This window comes from Callospermophilus lateralis, unplaced genomic scaffold (genome assembly GCF_048772815.1).
Source record: "Callospermophilus lateralis isolate mCalLat2 unplaced genomic scaffold, mCalLat2.hap1 Scaffold_167, whole genome shotgun sequence".
NCBI classification, from domain to species: Eukaryota; Metazoa; Chordata; class Mammalia; order Rodentia; family Sciuridae; genus Callospermophilus; species Callospermophilus lateralis.
The window spans coordinates 305,357-330,484 of NW_027512751.1; the positions used below are offsets into that span (position 1 = coordinate 305,357).

The 25,128-nt window shown below is 36.2% G+C and overlaps 1 pseudogene; it reads left to right on the forward strand.

The window, feature by feature from the left end:
- The window catches only part of LOC143387380 (abnormal spindle-like microcephaly-associated protein), a 48,359-nt pseudogene extending 41,006 nt beyond the window's left edge, over positions 1–7,353 (forward strand).
- The last annotated feature ends 17,775 nt before the right edge of the window (positions 7,354–25,128 follow it).

A 25,128-nucleotide genomic window follows, 5' to 3' on the forward strand; every position in this document is an offset into this window, starting at 1 on the left:
AAACTATGAGATGTAACTTTCCTCTTAGAAATTTTTGACATATATTGAACAATTCTCAGATTCCTTATGGAAAGATCATATAATATGTAACACTTTCAGCATATAGCTATTAGAATGACTGTAAGTTTGGAAATCTTCTTTATGGAACAGCAATAAAGCTGTGAATTACTCTCTGATGTAATTTTACTCATTTATTATACTCTCACTAGTAAAGTTGGAGGGTACCTGTTCCTCTAAATCCTTCACAACAGTGGCATCAGAAGACACCCTGATTTTTGCCATTCCAGTGAATTGGAAATGGTATCTCATTTTGTTTTTCATTTACTTGATTGCTAGCAGTTCTGAAATTTTTACATTTATTATTCAAGTTCTTATCTGTGTATCATGTGCTCTTTCTAATCTTTCTTTTTATGCACTTTGTCCCTTTTTCTACTTGATGTTCTTTTTTATTATGGTTTATAGGAATTCTATATTCTGAATAAAGTTCTTATTTGTGTAATTAACATGCATGTACCAATAAAATATTTAGTGAAAAAATAATTTTCAGAATGTTGTATAGTTTGATAGAATTTATATAAATTGTAAAATAAAGGTATTACTCTGCAGGATTAAATACATACGTCCACATATACACACATCCAGTGTGGACTGGATGAGTCTCTACGAAGTTGAAGGGGGAAATGATACTGGAGGTTTGAAAGGCGTTTTGACCTTCTATTTCTTTCTCCTTTAGAGTTTAGCATTGACAGCCAGTTTGGCTTCCCCCTTCACTTCATAGCAGCTTCATATTATCTGCTTTTAGAATTCAAGGAGCATGTAAACTTCACATGGCTATGAAGAATGCTAACATATATAAAATATGTATATAAATGTATGTACGTTTTTGTCTACTTTTAAAAATGTGTTTATTAAAAGTGAAAAAATCTTCACATTTTAAACAGAGATGGTTTCGAGCAAAATTAGAACGAAAGAGATTTATTGAGAAATATTATAGCATCATAAAATTGAGCATGAAGTTCAAGAATGTATGAACCAGAAAAATAGGGCTGCATCAGTAATACAGAAAGCAGTACGTCACTTTCTCCTTTGCAAAAGACAGGAAAAATTTAATGGTAGAATAACTAAACTTCAGGTAAGTGAAAACTATGGTTTTTGATACAGGAATAAAACCAAAATTGAGGTTTTAGTTGAAATGTATCTGTTCATATCATATAAATTTAATGAAAATATTTATTTTGTAGAAATAAATGTATATATAAATTCAAAACAATATGGGCTGTAATCTTAAAATCATTCTTTTATCTCTTTAAGGCATTATGGAGAGGCTACTCTTGGAGGAAGAAACATGATTTTACAAAAATTAAAGCTATACGGTTAAGTCTTCAGATGGTTAATAGGGATATTAGAGAAGAAGATAAACTCTAAAAAAGAACCACACTTGCACTTCATTATCTTTTAACGTATAAGCACCTTTCTGCCATTCTTGAGGCCCTAAAACACCTCGGTTAGTTTGTTATAACAATATCTTGCATAAGATTAGGAATGCATTTTTTATCTTTGAATATTTAAAGAACATTGTGATTACACAGTATTAACTAAGACTTCATTTTTTTCTTGGAGCATTGTAGTGGGGTTCATTTTGACATAAATGCATATAATTTCATATGCTCCATTTCTTTTGGGGGGGCAGAGAGGTACCAGGGATTGAACCCAGGGGTGTTCAACCACTGAGCCACATCCCCAGTCTGTTTTTTATTTTTATTTTTTCACTTAGAGACAGGATCTTGCTAAGTTGCATAGGGCTTGAATAAGTTACTGAGGCTGGCTTTGAACTTGGGAATCATCCTGCTTCCACCTCTAAAGCCTCTGAGATTATGGGCATGCGCCACCACACCCAGCCAGTTTGCTCCATTTCAATCCTTTGTACTTCTTCTTCTCCCAGTCCCTCCCCTGTCCTCTTTCTCTATTCAATTGGTCTTCTTTCTGTTTATTTATTTTTCTACTTAGTACATTATAGTTATATATAAAATTGGAATGCATTGTTGTTAGTGGAAATTAACGTGTCTTTTTCTCTTTCAGAGGTTGTTACCAGAATATCTCCACGTTGTTGTGAGAACATGGCTGAGAGTGGAGCAATTTCTAAAATATTTGTTTTAATCCGAAGTTGTAATCGTAGTGTTCCTTGTATGGAGGTCACTGATATCCTGTACAAGTTTTGCTTAATGTAGCTAAGGTAGTTTTCCATTTTAATAATGAAATATTCATTGTTCAAGAAATGTAACTCTGCAAATTATTAGATAGATAGAATTGATAGAATTTATATAAATTGTAAAATAAAGGTATTACTCTGCAGGATTAAATACATACATCCACATATACACACATCCAGTGTGGACTGGATGAGTCTCTACGAAGTAGAGTAGAAATGCTCTAAATTAGAAATTAGGCTGGGAATGGTGCTGCATGCCTAATCCCAATAGCTCAGGAAGGAGTCAGAAGGATTGCAGGTTCTAAGCCAGCCTCAGCAGCTTAGACTATAAGCAACCTAGTGAGACACTGTCTCAAAATAAATATTAAAAAAAAAAAGCTGGGGATTTGGCTCAGTGGTTAAGCACTACCCTTGGTCTCAATCCATGGCACCAAAAAAGGAAAAAAAAAAAACAAAGTTTGAAATTAGGCCTCTAAATTAAAATTCATGTATATGAAGAGTCTTGATGGGGAAAATATTTAATTTATGAATATAACTATAGATATGAATGCTATTTTGTTGTTTTATTTCTATTACTTTTATAATATGAATAATAATATGAATAATAGTATTATTGAGAACTTGTCAGTATTTTTGTACATTATTTAATTTAATCCTTATAATAATCCTGCAAAGTAACTCATATATTTTCCATTTTATAGAAAAGGAATGATAATGCTTACAGAAGTTGGATACAATCAGTGGTATTAAGATGAGACATTTACCTTCCTTGCCCACCCTCACAACCATGACAGTAGTGTACCCAATATATTGAGGAATAGTGGTTAAGAACATAGACCCAAACTACTGAATTTGAATCCCAGTTCTGCAAGCTGTTATAGATTATTTGGCCTCTCTTTGCTTTACTTTCTTCCACAGTAAAATGGGTATAGAAAAAAATAATACTCATCTCAAAATGTTACTGTGAAGATTAAATGAGTTAATATACTTAAAAGTTCTTGATATATAAACATACCATGCAAGTGTTAGCTATTAATGGTTTCTTATTTTTATGTTAGAATGATTATTTTTTGAAAACATGCAAATTTCAGTATGAATGTAATAGTATCATTAAATAAAGCATGAAAAACGAATCCTAGAATGTAATAGTATCATTAAATAAAGCATGAAAAACTAATCCTAGATTTTTAGTATCAAATTTGTTTTATTCTAAAGTACATCTTCCTCTCAAGAAGGATGTAAAATAGTATAATTAGATCTTGCCTTACTCATTATCTTACTCTATGACTAACTGTAACAGATAAGTTTTCTTTCATGAGAGAGTCTTGCTAAAATGGTCTTCTCTTTAGAAGCTTGCTTTTATTTACTTCAAGATATTCTTTTTTAGATATTTTAGCTTTAATTTGTTTTATGTGGAACTTTTGAAGTGGTTAGGAAAGTAAAAGATTAATATGCATATAAGATTCAAATATGATAGGAGTAACAAAAAATTATCTCATGAAGTCCTTAGTACCTGTGGCAGATATTTCAAAGATTTGGCTCTAAGCTGTCTTTACGGTTGGGCAGTTTTAAAGGTGTATGCTTATTACAACTTTTAATTTCATTCTGTTCTCTTCAAGTATGAGAAAACTACTTCAGCAGTTTATGATGTAGAAAACTGTATACACACATTGTTGGAGCTTTTGCAGATGTACCGAGAAAAGCCTGGTGACAAAGTTGCAGACAAGGGTGGAAGCATTTACAGAAAAAAATGTTGTTTGTTGGCTGTTTTGTTGAAGACAACAAACAGAGCCTCTGTAAGTATTGATCAGTTACTTTTCTTTGAGCTTATTTTCTATGTTCTTTTATGTATAGATTTTATGTTTTTGCTTTAGTAACCATTACACTAAATATGATTTTGCATGTGATCAAACTTGTTTTTTTTTTTTTTTGCCTAGTATCGGTGTGTGTGTGTGTGTGTGTGTGTGTGTGTATTCATTGTTTCATTTTGATATTAAAGAAACTGAATTCTGAAAATAGAATTTATTTCAGTCATGTAAATAAGAATTTCCTACTTACTAGAGAGTATAACAAATTACCTTAGCAGGGTAGGAAATAAGATACGTATAATTCTCTATCCACCTATCATAACCATAAATATGTCTCAAGCTTTTCTGTGCCGAGACATCTGAGTTATTCTCTCCAGGTATCACAATCAACATAAGAGTAACCAGAGCCCTGCCTTTATCCTGATAATTGTGGACACCACTGAAGCATTTTAAGCAAGAGAATAATATTTTCCTATTTAAGTTTTAGCATCACCCTGGCTACTGACTGAAGAATGAATTTGGGAGAGCATGTATAGATATGGGGAGACCATTAAAGGAGGCAAATGTAGATGTGTAGTGGCTAGACAAGAGATTGTGCTTCACCTAGGGTTGTGTCAATGAGAGGTAAGTGGATGATTCTAGAAAGTTGGAAGAGGTAAAATTCATAGGACTTAGTATCTAGATATGACAGGTTATATTGAGTATAGTTCCTTTTTGCATTCAGTATCGAATTAAATTTACAATTTTTGAATATTTCTTCTCTTTATAATTGTCTTACATATTATTTCACAATTTAAAATAATTTGCCTGCTATACTTAGAGAGCCATGCTCTTGATTGTTAAAAGCTTGAAAGCCTACTGCATAGTATTCAAATGATTGATTTTGTTATTCTAGGAGAGATTGAATTTTTATTAGGTTTTAGTAAATGTACACTTTCTTTTTTAGGATGTACGAAGTAGTCCCAAAGTTGTGGACCGCATTTATAGCATCTACAAACTTACAGCTCGTAAACATAAAATAAATGCTGAAAGAATACTTAATAATCAAAAGAAGAATTCTTCCATAGGTATTCCCGTTATTCCAGAAACACCAATAAGGACCAGAATAGTTTCAAGGTAAGCAGTTAATTGTATTCTATAATTTCATGTCACCATTCATTCATTTAAATATATATTTGTTAACACTATCATAAACAAGATATTGTTCTTAACCATAGAGAAAAAACATTTGAATAAGAATAGACTATTCCAAAAAAAAAAAAAAAGAAAAAGAATAGACTATTCAGTAAATCTAAAGGAATCAATTTCACTATAATGAAATAATATTGATGTAGCTTTGGGTATTTAGTAGCTATTCAACAAATTCCTTATGTTAAATAGTTCAGACCAAATGCTAAGAACCTTGTTATATCAGTTTTATTTTCCATGTCAATCTCTATTTTTATGTGGTGCTGAGGATTGAACCCAGGCCTCGTATGTGCTAAGCAAGCGCTCTACCACTGAGCCACAACCCCAGCCCAATCCAGGATGATTTTATATCAAGATCTTTTACTTAAGTATATCAGCAAAAAAAGAAAAAAAACCTGTTTTCTTTTTTTCTAAATAATGTAACATCACAGATTCTGTGACTAGACATAGATATATCTTTCAGGGTCACCATTTAGCCTGTTATAGACCCATAAAGATAATTGTGGTTTACCTAGTTTATGTTACTTTTTTTTTAAGGTGTGTTTGTTTATGTGGTTACTCCCCATGATCAGGGAGTACAAATCATATAGAGCTGCATCTTGAACTACAAAGTGCTTAAATTTGGTTGTGCAGCATAAAGCTATGTGGTTCAGGAAGAATGACAATGAGCAAACAGATTAATGAGTGAAATAATAAAGATAGTGACAACTACTAAGATAAAGAGAATGGCCGAGAATGCATCATGTGATTTTTAAGTCCTGGAGGGTGAGTTGAGGAGAGGATAGCACAGAGTGGGCAGGAGTGTTGCATCATGGCATGGCTTTTGTTTAGAATAAGCTTGAGAAACCTACAGCATAAATAAGAGGAAAATATAAATAAGCCATTGGAAAATCATGCCTATGGTTGAACAGAAGAACAATTTTTTAGATAAAAATTGGAGTACTGTTGGTTTGAGGATGTAGATAGCACTTAAGGCCAAAAGATGAATGAATGTGATCATGGATTGAAATTTCACTCCTTTCTATCACTCCTTTCCATCGTATGGATACATACCGCATTTTGACCACTAACCAATGGTGAGGCATTTAGATTTTTAACAAGAAAGAATAAGAAGATGGAAGTGTACATAGTAGGGATTTGTGTGAGAAGATACATGAAACTCTCCCCTGATTTATACCGTTTTCTCAATGTGGTGTGATATTTTAAACTCAACAACTCAGAAGTAGCTTAGAGGGTATGGAAGGGATATTTGAAAAGAGGAAAGAAATAAAATAGTCATCTGGGAGAGCAGAAGCATACTAGGCAATTCAAATGCCCATTTGACATAAAATAAAAATGTATAGTTTCTTTAGCAATATCTGTATAGGAATGGAGAAAGAAGATATTTCTATTTAATTTGGAACCCAAATAGAATTTTCTAGACAAGTTTGATAAGAGAAAGAAACAGAATGGAATAATATTGAGATAACTAAACTAGTTAGGGAGGAAAGTGAGAATAACATTCTAATGAACAATAGGTATGTGTTGAGGTCAAGTGAACTAGAGATCTCAGCAGGGTGGAGGAATTGGTTCAGTGACTGTATTAAAGCAGATAACATGGATAAATCAGAAGTGGTGATAAAGTCTAGAATGTAAACTATGTGAGAAAGGATTGGTTAAGAAAGAATGGAAGGAAAGGGTTGCAAAAACTGAGAATGCTGTTGGTTTTTTAGCCATATGGATGTTGATATTAATGAGAATGGTAGCAGGATTTGGGGGAAGTCCAAGAGCAGGTTCGTAATTAGGAGATGGTCAATGAGCAAAAGATGGTAGCAAAATAAGTAGTATAAGCTCCAAAGAAGCCAGTATCATAAGGAAATATTCTAGAACTGATAATTGGCAATAATATGAAGTTCTTCCACCTCTTTGAAAAGGTTGTAAGAGAAATGATGTGTCATGAATTAGTTAACACATAAAGATAAAAATTAACTCTTTTAAGAAATTAACTCTTTTAAGAAATATATGTTTTAATGCCATATTTTTATTTTTATTTTTTAAAACAGACTTAAACAGGATTGGGTTTTAAGAAGAGATAGTATAGAAGAAATCACCAATTCTCTGCAAGCTATTCAAATGGTGATGGATACACTTGGCATTCCTTATCAGTAAATATAAACATTTTCAGTGTTTACAGTATAAAGAAATTTTAAAGCTAATTATGAATATGTAAAGTGCTTTTTGCTTTCTATGTACAACTTCTAAAATCTGACTTTGTATTAAAAAAATATGTATATTACAAATAACTAAGCTGTTTATTAAATTCTTCATTGTTTTTTATTTAATATAGCTGTATGCATATAACAAATAAATATGTCATAAGATGATTATAATACTGTTACTCATGTCTATTAAAGTGTTATATTAGTTTGAATGTAGTCATATTCCTAAAAGGAAAGGAATCAATTATTACCTGTTTTATTGATAAGCATAAAACACATGTTGAAAGTCAAAGATTCTGTCTATTCACTTAGAAAATGAGAAGAGCATAAAATATTCCCACACATGTGTATGGATAATGTACTAATTTGTATCCTTCACTGGCTAAAGCATCCAGAGAGTTAAATGAGCTTCTCTAGGAAAATTATAAGAATATAACCAGTAAGTGTATATATACTAAAACCCCTTAACTTTGAACTGATTTTAATTTGTATTATAATTTATAGTGGGAAGAGAATAGTATTGCTTTAAAAGAAACTTGTTGTTCATTTACATACTACAAATTGGAAAGTTATTTACTTTGAAAGTTACTTATTTTGTAAACTTTAGGCTATTGACATCTGTATCTATGTGGCTCCAGGGCCACAGAAGTCTGATAGGACCTCAAAGTTTTCCATGCATGGACACTATAAAAATGTTATCTGTTTGAAATAGTAAGTAAATCCTAACTAGCCTAAAATTGTCTGCCTATGTTATAGTTTGCATCTCAGGTGTCCAAAAGCTCTTGTGTTGATGCTGTAATGTTCAGAGGTGAAATGATTAGACTATGAGAGCTAATCAGTACATCCTAGTTTGAATGGACTCACTCAGTGGTAACTGTAGGCAGTTGAGGCAGGCCTGAAGGAAGTGAGTCACTGGGAATGTGCCCTGGAAGGGTTCATCTTCCCTGAAACCCCTTCTCTGTCTCTGCTTTCTGGATGCCATGAATGGAGCAGTGCTTCTCTACCACACCATTCTGCCATGATCTTTGCCCTCACCTTGGGCCCAGAGCAATGGAATTGGCTGTTTTTAGACTAAGACCTCTGAAACCATGAGAGCCAAATAAACCTTTCCTCTTCTAAGTTGTTCTTGTTGGATATTTTGGTCACAGTGATCCAAAGCTAACACAACTTATAATTTGGTTAAGATAGATCTAAACATATTGATGTGTTCAAAAGTATATTCAAATATGATGGAGATTTTTGTTTCCCACTCTTTATTTTTCCTCAATGAAGTGTCAGTACTAAGTGTTTTTCAAACCTTGTAATTTTTATTGACTTTCTCATTGTTTTGTTTTCCTTCATTCAACAGAGCTTTACTATAAATAATCTATTTTCTTTGGTAAATTATATATACTTTTAGGATTTAATTGGCCAGCATATAAACGTTAATGGTGCTAATTTCTTATAAATATAACTATAACCAACTAGTAATTGCACAATAAATATTATGCATGCAAGAAAATGACTTCCTGATGTTTAAATAGTTTTTTTTCCTTGTTGAATATTACACAAAACCAAAAATCTTTTGAAGGACATTTAACAGTATTACTGAGCCAGGGAGCGGTAAGCAGTAAGGTTAGTCCTACCAGGACTTCCCCTTTGCCCATTCCCAGGGAGAGGTGTTAGATTTAACAAGTAAGGAATTATAGAGCTGTTCCTGCACAACCCTGTTTTACTATGTGGGGTAAAGTTGCAGCCTACTCTGCAATTTCCTTTATGGTTTATACACTGTCAAATTTAATGATAAGGATATTGTGTCTTGTGCATTACACAGAAGTACAATTCCTATCTTAGAACAGCTAGATAGGGTGAGATTTAAAAAAAATAATTGTTGGTTCCATACTTTAGGTATTGTGAATTGAACTGCTATAAACATTGATGTGGCTATATCTCTGAATTATGCTGATTTTCAGTTCTTTGGGTATAAACGAAGGAGTGCAACAGCTGGGTCAAATGGTAGTTCCATTCCAAGTTTTCTGAGGAATCTCCACACTGCTTTCCAAAGTGGTTACACCAATTTTCAGTCCCACCAGCAATGTATGAGTGTACCTTTTTCCCCACATCTTTAATAACATACTTATTATTGCTTTTATTCTTGATAATTGCCATTTGACTAGAATGAGATGAAATCTTAGAGTAGTTTTGATTTGCATTTCTCCAATTGCTAGAGATGCTGAACATTTTTTCATATATTTGTTGATCGATTGTATTTCTTCTGTGAAGTGCCTGTTCTGTTCCTTTGCCCATTTATTGATTGGGTTATTTGTTTCTTGAGTTCTTTATATATCAACAGATGAATGGATAAAGAAAATATGGTGTATATACACAATGGAACATTACTCAGCCTTAAAGAAGAATGAAATTATGGCATTTTCAGGTAAATGGATGGAGCTGGAGGATATCATGCTAAGCGAAGTAAGCCAAACCCCAAAAAACAAAGGCCGAATGTTTTCTCTGATAAGTGGATACTGATCCATAATGTGGTGGGTGTGGTAGGGAAGAATGGAGAAACTTTGGCTTGGGCAGAAGGCAGTGAGAGGAGGGGATAGAAAGGATAGTAGAATGAGTCAGACATTATTACCCTATGTCCATATATGATTATATAATCTGTATAATTACATCATATACAACCAAAAGAAAGGAGTTATATGCTATTTATGAATGCTGTGTCAAAATGCATTCTACTGTCATGTGTAACTAATTAGAACAAATTAAAAATAAATTGTAAGGTGAAAAAATATAAAAAGCAGTGTAGTTGGGGCTGGTGTTGTAGCTCAGTTGTAGAGCACTTGCCTAGCACATATGAGACACTGGATTCAATCCTCAGCACCACATAAAAACAAATAAAGTATACAATTTAATGTTTTAAAAGAAATACCCAATACTTAAAAAAAAAAAAGCAGTGTAGTTGCATCACCACCCTGTAATTGCGTTGCATTCCTCGTTTTCACTTACCAGTCCTACATGCCTTCCAGTGGAGTCTCCTCATTCTATCTCATACTCAGGTGTGAACACTTCATTTAATTAACTTGGCCAGCTTCCCATTTTATCCATCTCTTTTATGTCCATTTCAATTTTCGGTAAGACTCATTTAAATAATGCAATATGTTTTTTGCATATTTATTTACATCAACAGCATCCTGAAGAGCACTTTTGCTATGGTCATGCATAGTTTTAAACACTCGAAATGACTAGTGCTATTTCATTTTGGTTTAAATTTCCATTTCCCTAACAACAATGATATTGAGTATTTTGGGGGGGTTTTCATTTACATGTCTTTGGTGAAAGTGTCTATCAAGTCTTGTACATTGAAAAAATTGTTCTAAGTTGTGAGAGATCTTTAAATCTTTTTGAACACAAGTCCTTTATAGGATATGAGAAGTACAGAAGTTTTTAGTTTTTATGAAATCCAATTTGTCTTTTTTTCATTTACTGATTATGCTTTCGGTGATATAAAATCTCTGCTTAACCCAAAGACATAAAGATTTTCTATTACATTTGTACTGTTTAGTTCATTGATCCATTTCAAGTTAATTCATTTAAAAAGACTATTCTTTCTCCACTGAAATGTATTTTTTTTTATGATCTGGCTTCTTTGGTTTGCAAAATGTTCTTTGGACCACATGGCTATTGTTCCACATACATATGAAAAAAATATCCTGCTGTTGTGTAGAGTGTTTGACAAACCCATTTCAGGCAAATTAGGTGATAGTGCTATTCAACACTTCTGTCTACTTACTACCTGTCTTTTCTTTTACCAGTTATTGATAGAGGGTTGTAGTAATGGCAGATTTGTCTATGTCCCCTTGAATCAAAAACCAATTAACTGAATGTATTTTGGAGCTCTCTTATTCTGTAATCTTCAAGGTTGTTATGTTGTCTTAATATGTCTACTAATCTAATTATGGAATGATCTAGTTTCTTAGTAACTTTTTTGTTGTAAAATTTTGCGTGATATTTATATAGCAACTCCAGTTCCTGCTCCCTTTTTCTCTCTCTCTGGCCACCCCCCCCCATTTCTATGCTTAAAATGTTTTAATTGTGGTAAAACACATGTAACATTTTAACCATTTTTAAGTGTGTGCAGTTTATTGGTATGACAAGCATTCACATTTTGGGTATTCTAATTCTGGTTTGCATAAGCATGTATATTAATTTCTGAGGGCTACTATTACAAATGATCACAAATTTATTGGCCTAAAACATCAGAAACTTATTCTGTTTGGGAGATCATTGGTTTGAAATGAAGATGTTGGCAGGGCTGCAGCCCTCAGGATCCAGGAGTGACTGTCCCTTGCCTCTTCAAACTTTGTTGACTCCTGGTATATTTCTGGGCTTCTGGCTACATCACTACAGTTTCTGTCTATAGTCTATTGCCTCTTTCTCTTTTCTTTATTTAATCTCCTTCTGCCCTACTTTTCAAACATATGTCATTGAGTTTTGGGTACACAATGGTAATCCAAGGTATTTTCATCTCAAGATTCTCAACTTATATCTACAAAGACCCTTTCTCCAAATAAGATGACATTCAAAGGTTCTAGGATTTGAACATTGAAATCTCTTTTGGAGGTCCCCACCCAATCTACTATAATATAGTATACCCATCCACATTTTACTTTTAACCTATCTGTGTTTAAGAGGTGTCTTGCAGAAGATATATGATTTGGACTTTATTGTTTAATTTACTCTAACAATTGTCCATTTAATTGGAGCATTTAGACTTATTATAGTTATTATGATTATTAGTATGGATGGTTTAATTCTTCTCCCTGTTCTTTGTTTCCTATTTATCCCATCTGTTCCTTTTTTCTGTTTTTTTTTCCTCTTTTGGATTGATTGAATAGTTTTTGTGATCACAATTTATCTACTTTGTTGGCTATAAATATTTGTCATGTTATTCTGTTATTCTGTGGCTGCTTCAAGGTTTTTAGTAAACATCTTTAACTTAACACACTATCTCTAATAATATTATACAACTTTATATACATTATTAAAGATTTTACAATTTAGGGCTGGGGCTATAGCTCAGCCCTAAATTGTAAATTGGTAGAGTGTTTGCCTTTCATGCACAAGGCCCTGGATTCAATCCCCAGCACCACACACACACAAAGAAAGATTTTCCAATTTATTAAATTTATTCCTCCCCTGCCTTTGGATTATTATCAATAGTTTACTTCTAGTATATTAAATAAATTATCATTTCATCATTTTTAGTTTAAATAATCATTAATTTTAAAGAGACTTAAATTTTAAAAATATATTTGTTTATATAGGTGCCATATTTGTTAATCTTCAGTCAATTAGTTAGTTGCATATTTCTATCTGGTGTCATTTTCCTTCTGCCTAAAGGACTTTCTTTCAACATGATTCATAATGTAAACCAACTGATCAGGAATTCTTTCAAGTTATGCATGTCTAAAAGAACCTTTTCTTACTATTATTATTGTTATTATTTACTTTTTTGGCCTTCATTTTTGAAACATTTTAATTGATTATACAGTTATAGATTGGGAGTTTTTTTTTGTATTTTGTCTTGTTTTTATGAAACTTAGGATTTTATTTCTAAAACCACTTCTAATTTGTGTGTGTGTGTGTGTGTGTGTGTGTTTAAAGATCAAACTTTAGAATACTAAATTATCTCAGTAGTATGTCTAAAATATACCTCAAGATTGCTACTATTTTAAAGTTTTATTTTTGAGATCAAGAGTTTTAAGTGTAAAACAAGTAGTGCTTTTCCAAACTCACAATCTGGATATTGAGATTATGAATTAGCTGAGCGACTCCAGTCTTTACTCCAGTATTACATTAATAATAAATAAGCAAACAAAACTAGTCAGAAAATTTTTGAAAAGATGACTTGAAGTGTGAAAACTAGATTCACATTATCTATCATAGTGAGAGTAGTGAAAATATGATACTAAAAAATCTAAAATAAATGATGAAATAGTTAGAAAAATCTAAAAATAGACCTAAAATATGTACATGAATTTAGTAAATTACCATGATGGAAATTCAGAACAGTGCAAAAACAGTGAATTATTTGATAAATAATTGGAATAAATTGGCAATTCTGATGGGGAAAAACAGTTACTTCTCTGATAACTATCCACAAAAGTTTTATGTTTAGTACATTCTGCCTGGCCTCCCAGGCTTTCCTTGAAACATCAGTGGAAACCTCCATGATTCACTGAATCCATCATCGTGCATTCCTGCAGAAATAGCACCACTTGAATGCCATGGTCTACTGCCATCTTGACCAGTACCTGGGCCTCCTGGGACTACAGCTGCAGGAGTTCTGAGTGACTGGGCAGCTGAGCACAGTGAAACAACTGTGTGTGTAGGGTGCCCAGGAACTCTTCTCAAAAGAATTTTTCCTTTTACACACTTGAGTGTATGATGTAATGTGATCTTGTCAATTCCTGCCATGCCTTCAAGTCATCAGGTCTTGTGCCAATACTTAGCATCTCTTTAGTAGCTATAATGTCTTTAATAAAACAACCACAACTTTCTTTTTTTATATTTTTTTTTAGTTGTAGATGGACACAACACCTTTATTTTATTTATTTATTTTTATATGGTTCTAAGTTACACCACTGTATTATAACTCCAGCCCACAACCACACTTTTCTTTCTTTCTTTTTTTGGAGGGGGTAGGTGGGTACAGGGGCTTAAACTTAGTGGCAGTCAACCAGTGATTCTCATCCTCAGCCCTTTTTTTTGTATTTTGTTTAGAGACAGAAACTCACTGAGTTGCTTAGCACCTCGATTTTGCTGAGGCTAGCTTTGAATCCATCCTCCTGCCTCAGTCTCCCTAGCCACTAGGATTACAGGCATGTGCCACCATGCTCCCGACACAACCACATCTTTCTTGACCCCAGTTTTGAAAGCATTTTTCTGGCCAAATTGCAAATTTTTACAATGTTTTTGATATAGTTTTGCTCTTAATTTTTAGAATAAACCTGGCTCAAAACTGCCAGAAATATCCATGCCATGGACTGAATGATGTCCTGCCTTGAAATTTCCTCCACCAGATTAATTGGTCTTTCACTTTTAAATTCAGCCTCACACAAAGTCTCAGGACATGAGTAAAATGTAGCCAAATTATTTCTCAGAATATAACACAAACATGCTGACCAATTTCCAATTGAGTCCCCATTCCCCTCTGAAACTTTACATGATAATTTTCCTTAATTCAGAACTTTTATTAACATCTATATTCATACATATTTGGACAAATATATACTTGTGACTCTTCATGTATGCAGACATTCTCATTCACTCTCTAACACAAACCCTATTACAATAGGACTTTTAGTCCAAATGCTAAACTCATTCTTCTGCCTAAATGACACTGCAAACATACCTACTGTCCCTGTTTCACTGGATGTTGTCTTTTACACTGAAGTATCTGAGGTACGGGATCCTCTGCTATGGGGTATTGATGTCTACAGTACTTCTGTGCAGAACCTAATTCAACACTATGTATCAAAATCACAGGCCCAATGCCCTTCTATGTTTCAGAACTTACCTAGTTATAAATTTTCATCTGTACACTTCACCTATACATTCTTACAAATACTCCAATTTCTCAAAACAAATTTTCACCCAACAGAATGACTCCTAACCCAAATCGACCATGATATTAACCCTAACCATACTCTGCTCCCTCAATCTAATTTCACATAAGAGCAGGATCCCTGGAGAAGATGTAGGCAGCTATGTAAAACTTGAGAAACATAATGTAATCTTGCATGCAAATACCCTGGGATAAGCCTGAATAAGCCTCTCTCTTCTCAATGCAGGGAAGATGGACCCAACCAGGCCTGTGTGGATAGCTGATCCCGGGCTCCTATGATATGTATACATTTATAACTTTTGAAAATGTCACAGGAAGATGGGGCAGCCTCCATCTCATGGGACCCTTGGAAACAACTATTAGGACAAAGTGGTTGCAAAGGAAATGACCTCATTCACTTCTCTGAAGGAAGTGACCTCACCTCACGTCCTTGGTGATGAAAATCTCTTAACTTGGGATTCAGGTAGTGGGGCACCCAGAACCAGTCCCAGTCTAAGTGGGTTCACTTGATTGGAGGTACAAAGGTCAGAGTCATTCTTTCTTGGCACCTTGTGATGTGTGGATAGACAAATTCCAGGAAAGGTCTGAAGAGGGGCCTTTCCTGAGAAAGAAGTTACTGGCTCATCAGAAATGGCCAAGGAGACCAGAGCTGAGACAGGACAGGCCACTGCTGGGGAATATAGTTTCAACCACCAGTCAGAGGATAGATGCAGACCAACTCCAGAGGGGGTTTATGTGTCTTAGTGGATGTGTGTTTAAATTTGTGGTTTTGTCTCATGTTCTGATGTCATGCAGGAAAAAGGCCTTCTTGGGTTTGAAATAGACTGTTCACTAGTGAGTACTTTTGCTAATGGTGAGTGTTTCTATATCAATGGATCCCACTGGGTTTGTGGTTAAAGAGAGTAGAGAGAAGAATGCAGCAGTGAATGTGTCCTGTGTAGTGAAAAGCTTTCCAGCACTCCTCATGGCCAATTTATGAATAGACTGTTGCTTGCCTTGCAGATGGGCAACACCTACCATGTTTCTAAGTTCCTGTATTGTTCCTGAATGTTGGTCACTCTCTGAAGGGGCTTGGGGTTTTGCATCAAAGATGTTTACCACCTCCAAGCTCTGTGATGTGGCCATGGACTGCATTGCTGAAGGGAATCCAAGCATCTCAGAGAACTCAAAAAATAGTGGGACTGGTTAGGCTCTCTCTGGAGAATCTCTGCTTGGATAGATAGCAACCCAAGTAGAATGCTCAGGAGCTGTCAGTGCCATAGTGTTCATCTTGTGGAAAAGTCTGTCCCCAGGCTTTTTTCTTACCTATGGTTCTGTTCCCCAGAATGTTAGGAAAGTCTTTGGTTTAGGCCACCCCCTCTGTGAAACCTCAAGAAAACAGTTTCAAATGGAAATAAAGAGGCCTCATCTGTGGCTGTTAGGTAAAGGGCTTTGTAAAAGATGTGTTTGAAACAGCCTCTTGGCCCTGTTTGAGGTTGTGGATTAGATTCTCAGCTCTCCAGGAAATTAAACAAATATGCCATGTGTCCATCGAAAACTAAAAGGTTAAAAACAAGAGTAATTTTGGATGAAGTCTCTTGCCTTCCTCTGCTCCGGCTCCTTATCCCTATGAAGTCAGAACAGGGATCTTCTTGGTCAAATGAGTTGTTGCAATCCCTCCAGTAACTAGCACACAGGTGGTTGGATTTTTTCATGAGTCCAGTACACATAAAGAATCTCCCCCTTGCAGGCAGTAGGTCTCTAATTTGAGAAGCAGAGAAGTATTAACTATAGGCCCATTTTATCTATCCTGTTTCTCAGGAAGGGTTTCCAGGCCACCATCACTTTAGGCAAATGAGGGGCATGAGAGCTTACTTTGAATACCATCTTAGAGTGCTCCCCCTATGGAAACCCACAGCCAGAATGTTATGATGAGTGTCTATATGGAAGAAGATGAGGGCCATGTGGAAGTTTTTTTTGTTGGAATCATGGTCTTTTGTGTGGTGGTTGGAAAAGATGACTGGGTCTACTTTAGCTTGAACTCTAGTGTAATGCTCATTAGAGACTGAGTTCTGAAACTGTCCTCAGAGACTAGTGCCATGAATTGTGTTGGGATGTTAGGAGACCAAGCATGAGAGGAACCTTTGGAAACTGAGATCTAGGCCCGGGTGGCTTTGTCCACATTCCTGGGAATCTCAGGAAGGATTTCACATCATTTTCTTGTAAAAGCCTTTTCAGGTATAGTTGAGAGCAAAAACAAACATGAACCTCACAATTTAGACCCCAATGGACCTGGATTCCTGTGACCTTGGCCACTCTTTGGAAGCCTTGCCTGCGTGAGATCTCCAGAGCTTATATTAAAAGAACATTTCTCACCAATTTATGGCTCCTAAATGAATCAAAACCCACAGTGCCAACTTCTTTATTCTTGAAATATGGCTAGGCCAATACCATGAAATATTTGAGATTCCCATGATCAGAAATCACTGGAGAACCTAGAGATCTCCTGTTGCTCATCATGACTGAACCAGACAGTGCCTTTTTTGACTGACTGGAATTCATGACCATAGTGAACAGAGATGCCAATGAGTTGGAGCCCTCTGTGAACTGGGCCTGTAGCAGTGGAGTGCAGGTGTGTGATCAAACATCTGTGGTGGGGCCCTGTGATTTTGTCATAGGCTTCCAAATGACATGTGATTGACATGGTGCAGCCATCAGACCCTAAAATTTAAAGGCATGTTATTGTGGGGAGAGGTTGTTGGGAGAGCTTTTGGGGTGATGCTCAGAATCAGGTTGCTATACTCAAGTGGGAAGTATATACGGGATAGCATCCCAGTTGGTGTTTTCTTTTGCAGACCTCCACTCACCCCAAGTGACAGAACTCTCTCCAGCAGTGTGTCCCAGTTGACCTTCTTGTATTTCATGGACAAACACCAATTTACCAGGGAAGCTGCAAGAAATGCCATGAAAACTGGAGGATGACCCAATATCTTCACAATCCACACAGGGAGACATTCAGATCTGAGTCACCACAGTTTTCTACTAAGAAAGGAATCTTCTCTGCTGCCTCATGTTTGTATTGGAAATATGAAACTACGTCCTCCTGTTCACATAAATGCAGACCCAGCATGGATGGTCTCACTACAAAGGAAGCTAATGCTGCTGACACCAACCTATATTTCAAGAGCACAAAGCTCAGAGGCAGGTTTTCAAGAAGCCATTAGGCCAGCACAGCTCTATGTTTGTGGAATGTTGACCCTGTCCCCTACTTTTGGTATCTCTTCTGCCACCACCCAAGGTTGTGAGCTCCTGAGAATTTTCCATTCTAGATATATATTCACAAATTTCCTTCCACTTCTCCTATAATAGTATCTTATTTGGGATGATAGTAATGTCAAGGCATTGTTCTGGATGACAGTAGGAAGATTTTTATGTAGCATATGTTCCCATATATATTAGACTCATTTTCTTTTTTGTCATTTGAAATATTGAATCTCTGACATTAACCCATACCCTACTAGACTCTGACTACTTATCCTAACATGGATAAAAATCATTCTAAAAGAAGAGAAGTACAGGCAGTTCATAGGAGGCTTGGTGTATACTGGGAATTGCCTTTTGCTTATCAAGGTTACGTTTTATAAAACCCGCCATGTTTTCCTTGTAATACTTCTCTATGCATTTTCAAGGTTAACAAATGTGTAACTTCCTGACTCCTTGTCTCTATTGCCTGGGACATAATATATATTTTATATTCATATATATCGTCTTATCTGCTATCACAGGTACATTCTTGAGAGTACTCTGACTTTGGCATAAACAAATTCCGTGAAGAGATCACACCCCCAAACACTGAGGGAACTGAAAATTCAAACTACGGTGAGCTTCATGCTTCAACAAGATTATACATAAAACCATGTAGAACAAAATGAATATTTTGGGGATATGTGAATAATATATATCCCCTTATGAATTTCCAATGGAATATGTACTGCTACTTTTTAATGTATTGAAAATATAATATATGTATTTTCCACGGTTTTGCAAACATGAAAAATATGTGTCATATATAAACTACCTTGACTCTTTCACGTTTATCTGTGTGGATTTATAATCAACTTTTAAGAAGATATTTCTCAGAAATATTTATTTTCCTGACATACATATTCTATATGAATACTCAAAACTAACCTCAGTGAATATTTAGTGCTAACCCTACGATTTCTACAGTAACTAACCCAGTTTAATATCAATGCAAGTATATTCATATGGAACATGATGTGTATTTTCAAGTTAATTTTCATTCATGATTGTTATATTCCTATTTATTCAGTATATATACATCATACCATGTATGTTTTCATCCACAAATTCACAAATTTATATGCATATGATTCAGTTTCAATCACTTCCTGCATTAGAACACTTGTATTTCTCCATGTTTCTTTACTTGCTTTTTCATGAGAGTTCTTTTATAAAACATTACTTTTGATTTCCATTATCATGTTCTAAGGAAATCTCAAACACAATTTGTTATAAATAGTAACCCTAATATTACCACTAGATGTATAACTACTTGGATTGAATGTATCTATGTGAATACCAGATTCAATGTGTATATATTAAAATACCAATTCAATCCATTATTTAAAATAGTAATGTGTTACATTTTTTATTCACCATATGGTCTATTCAGGCATCATCTCTATATACACCTATTTTTATCCCCAAACACTAATTGATGGGGTTTTCAAACAAGCTCCAAGATAAGGTGAAAGAAATATGCATGCCACCTGCTCTATATATTCCTTTCATCACGTAATATTCTGGACATAAAATGCAAAACTTACACTTATGATTCTTCCAAAGCCTAATTTTAATGAGAGCATGGATTACTTAAATCATCCATGTCTACGTTGCCTATTGTTTTCATATTTCAATCCTATTGGCAAGTATACATTTGTTTCTTCCTAAGGTAATGTATTCAACTGTCCCCCTGTTGAAAATATCCCTCATCTGATCAATCATTTTGTACTTTGCCTGATCTTCTAACTTTTCTATTGATATCTATTTTCCCATGTTCCTTGTTGTGGCTGACACTTCATGTGTGCTGATATTCACATTGACACTCTAACAGAAATTCTGTCACAAACGGCCTTTTGTATCAATCCTAAACTCACTCTTCTTCCTAAACCTACACTGCAATCTTACCTACTATCTCTATTTTACTGGAAGTTCTCTTTTATATTCAGTAGACCAGGTAGAAGATCTTATGCCATTGTATATTGATTTATAGGATTCATCTGTGCAGAACCTATTTCAAAACTATGTATCCAAATCAAGGGCCCAATGCCCTTGTGTGCTTCATATCTTACCTAGTTTTCTGTTTTCACACTTACATTTCACCTTGCATTCTTATAAATATCCCAGTTGCTCAATACCAGTATTCATCCAGCAGAATGACTCCTAACCCAAATCGATCATGATATGTATGATCGATTATTATAATATACATATTATGAAACCATCCTCTGTTCCTTCAATCTATTTTCACATAACAGCAGGTCCAGAGTTGATGTTGCTATACAGGGATGTAGGGAATCCTACAGCTGCTCAGAAAACAAAGGTAGATGCAGAAATAATTCCTGGAGAAAATGTAGGCAGCTGGGTTGGACCTGTGAGATCTAAAGTCATCTTCCATGAAAAACAACCCTGTCAGGATGAAGGGATGTGGCTGAATCAGACTCTCTCTTCTCAATGCAAAGAAGAAGGACCCTCCCAGGCCTGTGTGGATAGCTGATCACGGGCTTCTATGATATGTATATGTTTATAATTTGTGAAAACGTCAAGATGGGGCAGCCTCCATCTCATGGAATACTTGGAAACAACTGTTAGGACAAAGTGGTTGCCAAGGAAGTGACCTCATTCACTTCCCTAAAGGAAGTGACCTCACCTCACATCCTTGGTGATGGAATTCTCTGAACTTGGGTTCCAGGTAGTGAGGCACCCAGTGACAGTCCCAGTCCCAATGGGCTCACTTGTTTGGATGTACCAAGGCCAGAGTCATTCTTTCTGGGCACCTAGTGATGTGTGGATAGCCAAATGCCAGGAAAAGTCTGAAGAGGGGCCTTTCCTGAGAAAGAAGTTACAGGCTCATTGTTGGCTCCTGACAACTACACACAGATGGCCAAGGAGACCAGAGCTGAGACAGGACAGGCCACTGCTGGGGAATATAGTTTCACCCACCAGTCAGAGGACACTGTGGATAGACGAAGACCAACTCCAGAGGGGGTTTGTGTGTCTTAGTGGATGTGTGTTTAAATTTGTGGTTTTGTCTCATGTTCTGATATCATGCAGGAAAAAGGCCTTCTTGGGTTTGAAATGGATTGTTTACTAGTGAGTCCTTTTGCTAATGGTGAGTGTTTCTATGTCAGTGGATCCCACTGGATTTGTGGTTAAAGACAGTAGAGAGAAGAATGCAGCAGTGTATGTGTCCTGTCTAGTGGAAAGCTTTCTAGCACTCCTCATGGCCAATTTATGAATGGACTGCTGCTTGCTTTGCAGATGGGCAACACCTACCATGTTCCTAAGTTCCTGTATTCTTCCTGAATTTGGCCACTCTCTGAAGGGGCTCAGGGTTTTGCGTTAAAGATGTGTACCACCTCCAAGCTCTGTGATATGGCCATGGATTGGATTGTTAAAGGGAATGCCAAGCATCTCAGAAAACTCAAAAATTAGTGCGACCAGTAAGGTTCTCTCTGGAGAATCCCTGCTAGCATAGATAGCAACCCAAGTAGCATGATCAGGAGCTGTCAGTGCCATAGTGTTCATCTTGTGGAAAAGTCTTTCCACAGGATTTTTTCTTACTGATGGTCTGTTCCCCTGAATGTCAGGAAGGTCTTTGCCTTAGGCCACCCCTTTTTGAAACCTCAAGAAAACAGTTTCAAATGGAAATGAAGAGGCCTCATCTGTGGCTTTTAGGTAAAGTGCTTTGTAAAAGATGTGCCTGAATTAGCCTCTTGGCCCTGGGTGAGGCTGTGGATTAGATTCTCAGCTCCCCAGGAAATTAAATAAAGATCCCATGTGTCCATCCAAAACTAAAAGCATAAAAAGAAGAGTAATTTTGGATGAAGTCTCTTGCCTTCCTCTGCTCAGGCTCCTGACCCCTATGAAGTAAGAATAGGGATCCTCTGTGTCAAATGAGTTGTTGCAAACCCTGAAGTAAGTAGCACACAGGTGGTTGGATTTTTTCATGAGTCCAGTACACATAAAGAATCTCCCCCTTGCAGGCAGTAGGACTCTAATTTGAGAAGCAGAGAAGTATTAACTATAGGCCTATTTTATCTATCCTGTATCTCAGGAAGTGTGTGCAGGCCACCATGATTTAGGCAAATGAGGGGCATGAGAGCTTACTTTGGACACCATCTTAGAGTGCTCCCCCTATGGAAACCCACAGCCAGAATGTTATGATGAGTGTCTATATGGAAGAAGATGAGGGCCATGTGGGAGTGTTATTGTTGGAATAGTGGACTTTGTGTGGTTGTTGGAAATGATGAATGGGTCTACTTTCACTTGAACTCCAGTGTAATGCCCAGTGGAGACTGTGTTGTGGAACTGACCTCAGAGAACTATTGCCATGAATTGTGTTGGGATATTAGGGGGCCAGGCATGAGAGGAACCTTTGGAAACTGAGATCTAGGCCCGGGTGGCTTTGTCCACAGCCCTGGGAATCTCAGGCAGGATTGTATATCATTTTCTTGTAAAAACCTTTTCAGGTATAGTTGAGAGCAAAAACAAACATGAAACTCACATTTTAGATCCCAATTGGACCTGGATTCCTGTGATCTTTGGCAACTCTTTGGAGGCCTTGCCTTCGAGAGATCTCCTGAGTTTATTTTGAAAGGAGATTCCACACTACTTAAAGGCTCCTAAATGAATCAAAACCCACAGTGCCATCTTCTTCATTTTTGAAATATGGCTAGGCCAACACCATGAAATATTTGAGATTCCCATGACCAGAAATCACTGGAGAACCTAGAGATCTCTTGTTGCTCATCATGACTGAAGCAGACAGTGCCTTTTTTGACTGACTGGAGTTCATGACAATGGTGAAGAACAGAGATGCCAGTGATTTGGAGCCCTCTGGGAACTGGGCCTGTGGCAGTGGAGTGCACGTGTGTGTTCCAAAATCTTGTGGTTCAGCCATTTGCTTTTAAATGTCAAGTGACTGACATGATGCAGGAAGCAGACCCTAAAATATAAAGGCATCTTGTTGCAGGAAGAGGTTTTGGGATGATGCTTAGAATCAGATTGCTACGCTCAAGTGGAAAGATATATGGGATAGCATCCCAGTTAGTGTTTTCTCTTGCAGACCCTGACTCACCCCACATGACAGAACTCCCCCATCACTGTGTCCCAGTTGACCTCCTTTTATTTTATCAAGGAAACAATAATTTCCCAGGGAATCTGCAAGAAACACCATGAAAACTGGGGGATGACCCAATGTCTTCAAAATCCACACAGGAAGACATTCATACCCCAGTTGCCACAGTTACTTACAAAAGGAGGATTCAGCCCTCCTGCCTCATGTTTGTATTGGAAAATATAAAACCATATGCTCCTGTTCACAAAGACGTAGACCAAGCTTTGATGGTCTCACTACAATTAAGCTAACGCTCCTGACACCAACCTATATTTCAAGTGCCCAAAGCTCAGAGGCAGGTTGTCAAGAAGTCATTAGGCCAGCACAGCTCCATGTTTGTGGAATGTTTAACGTGTCCCCTACATTTGGGATTTCCTCTGCCACCCCCAAGGTTGTGAGCTCCTAAGAATTTTCCATTCCAGATATGTATTCACAGATTTTCTTCCTCTCCTCCTCTCATTGTTTCTTACTTGGGGTGATAGTCATGTCAAGGAATAATTCTGATTGAGAGCGGGAAGATTATTGTGTAGCACATGTTGGCATACTTTTTAGACTCATTTTCCATTTTTCTGTTTGAAATATTGAATCTCTGATACTAATCCATACCCTATTAGACTCTGACTACTTATCCTAAATTGGATAAAAATAATCCTAAAAGAATAGAAGTATCGGCAGTTCATTGGAGGCATGGTGTATATTTGGACTTGCCTTTTGCTTTGTCAAGGATATGTATTATAAAACCAGTCACATTTTCCTTGTAATACTTCTCAATGAATTTTCAATGTTAACAAATATGTAACTTCCTGACTGCCTGTCTCTGTCACCTGGGTCACGTTATATATTTTTATATACATATATAAAATCCTACTTGCTATCACAGGTACATTCTTGAGAATACTCTGACTTTGGCAAATAAAAATTCTGTGAAGAAATCACTCCCCCAAAACCCTGATTGTACTGAAAATTCAAAATATGGTGAGCTTCATACTTTAACAAGTTTATATATAAAACCATGCACGTGTCTACTTTATCTTAAAATAGATTCTCAGATTCTTGCTCATGGCTTCCCCAGTAGTGCTGTGAATACGCTAAGAGACTGTGTTCTGGCATGATTGCTGACTTCCCTTTCTATCTTGGATAATATTTTCTCAGCCATGGTTTTAACAATTCCTGAAGTCTTATGTGATATCCCAGCAGTGCAGTCCTCTAGGGTTCCTTTTGTGGCAGTGTGGTTTGCTTGTGAGATGTGCCCAAAAGCTGGTGAGTGAGACCATGCAAGGTATAGAGGTGAAATAATTGGGTTATGAGAACTTAACCCAAACTGTGTATTTTTCCCTGATGGTGTTTAATGGGATGGTAACTGCAGGCAGGTAGAATAATGGCTTGAGGAGGTTGGTCAATGATGCATGTATTTGGGGTATGTATTTTTGATCTGGTGAGTGAGTCTCTCTCTCTCTCTTGTTTCTTGGTGCCATGTCCTGAGCTGCCTTCCTCTACCACAGTCTCAGGCCATGATATTCTTTCTCACTTGGGGCCCTGAGTAATGGAGCCAGCTGTCTATGGACTGCAATCTCACCATGAGCCCCCAAATAAACTCTTCTTTCTAAAATTGTTCTTGTTGGGTCTTTTGGTCACAGAAGTAACAAAGCTGAGTAAACCAAGGGGCCCCTGGATTCCTGGCATTCTTGGGGACAATAAGCAGCATACTC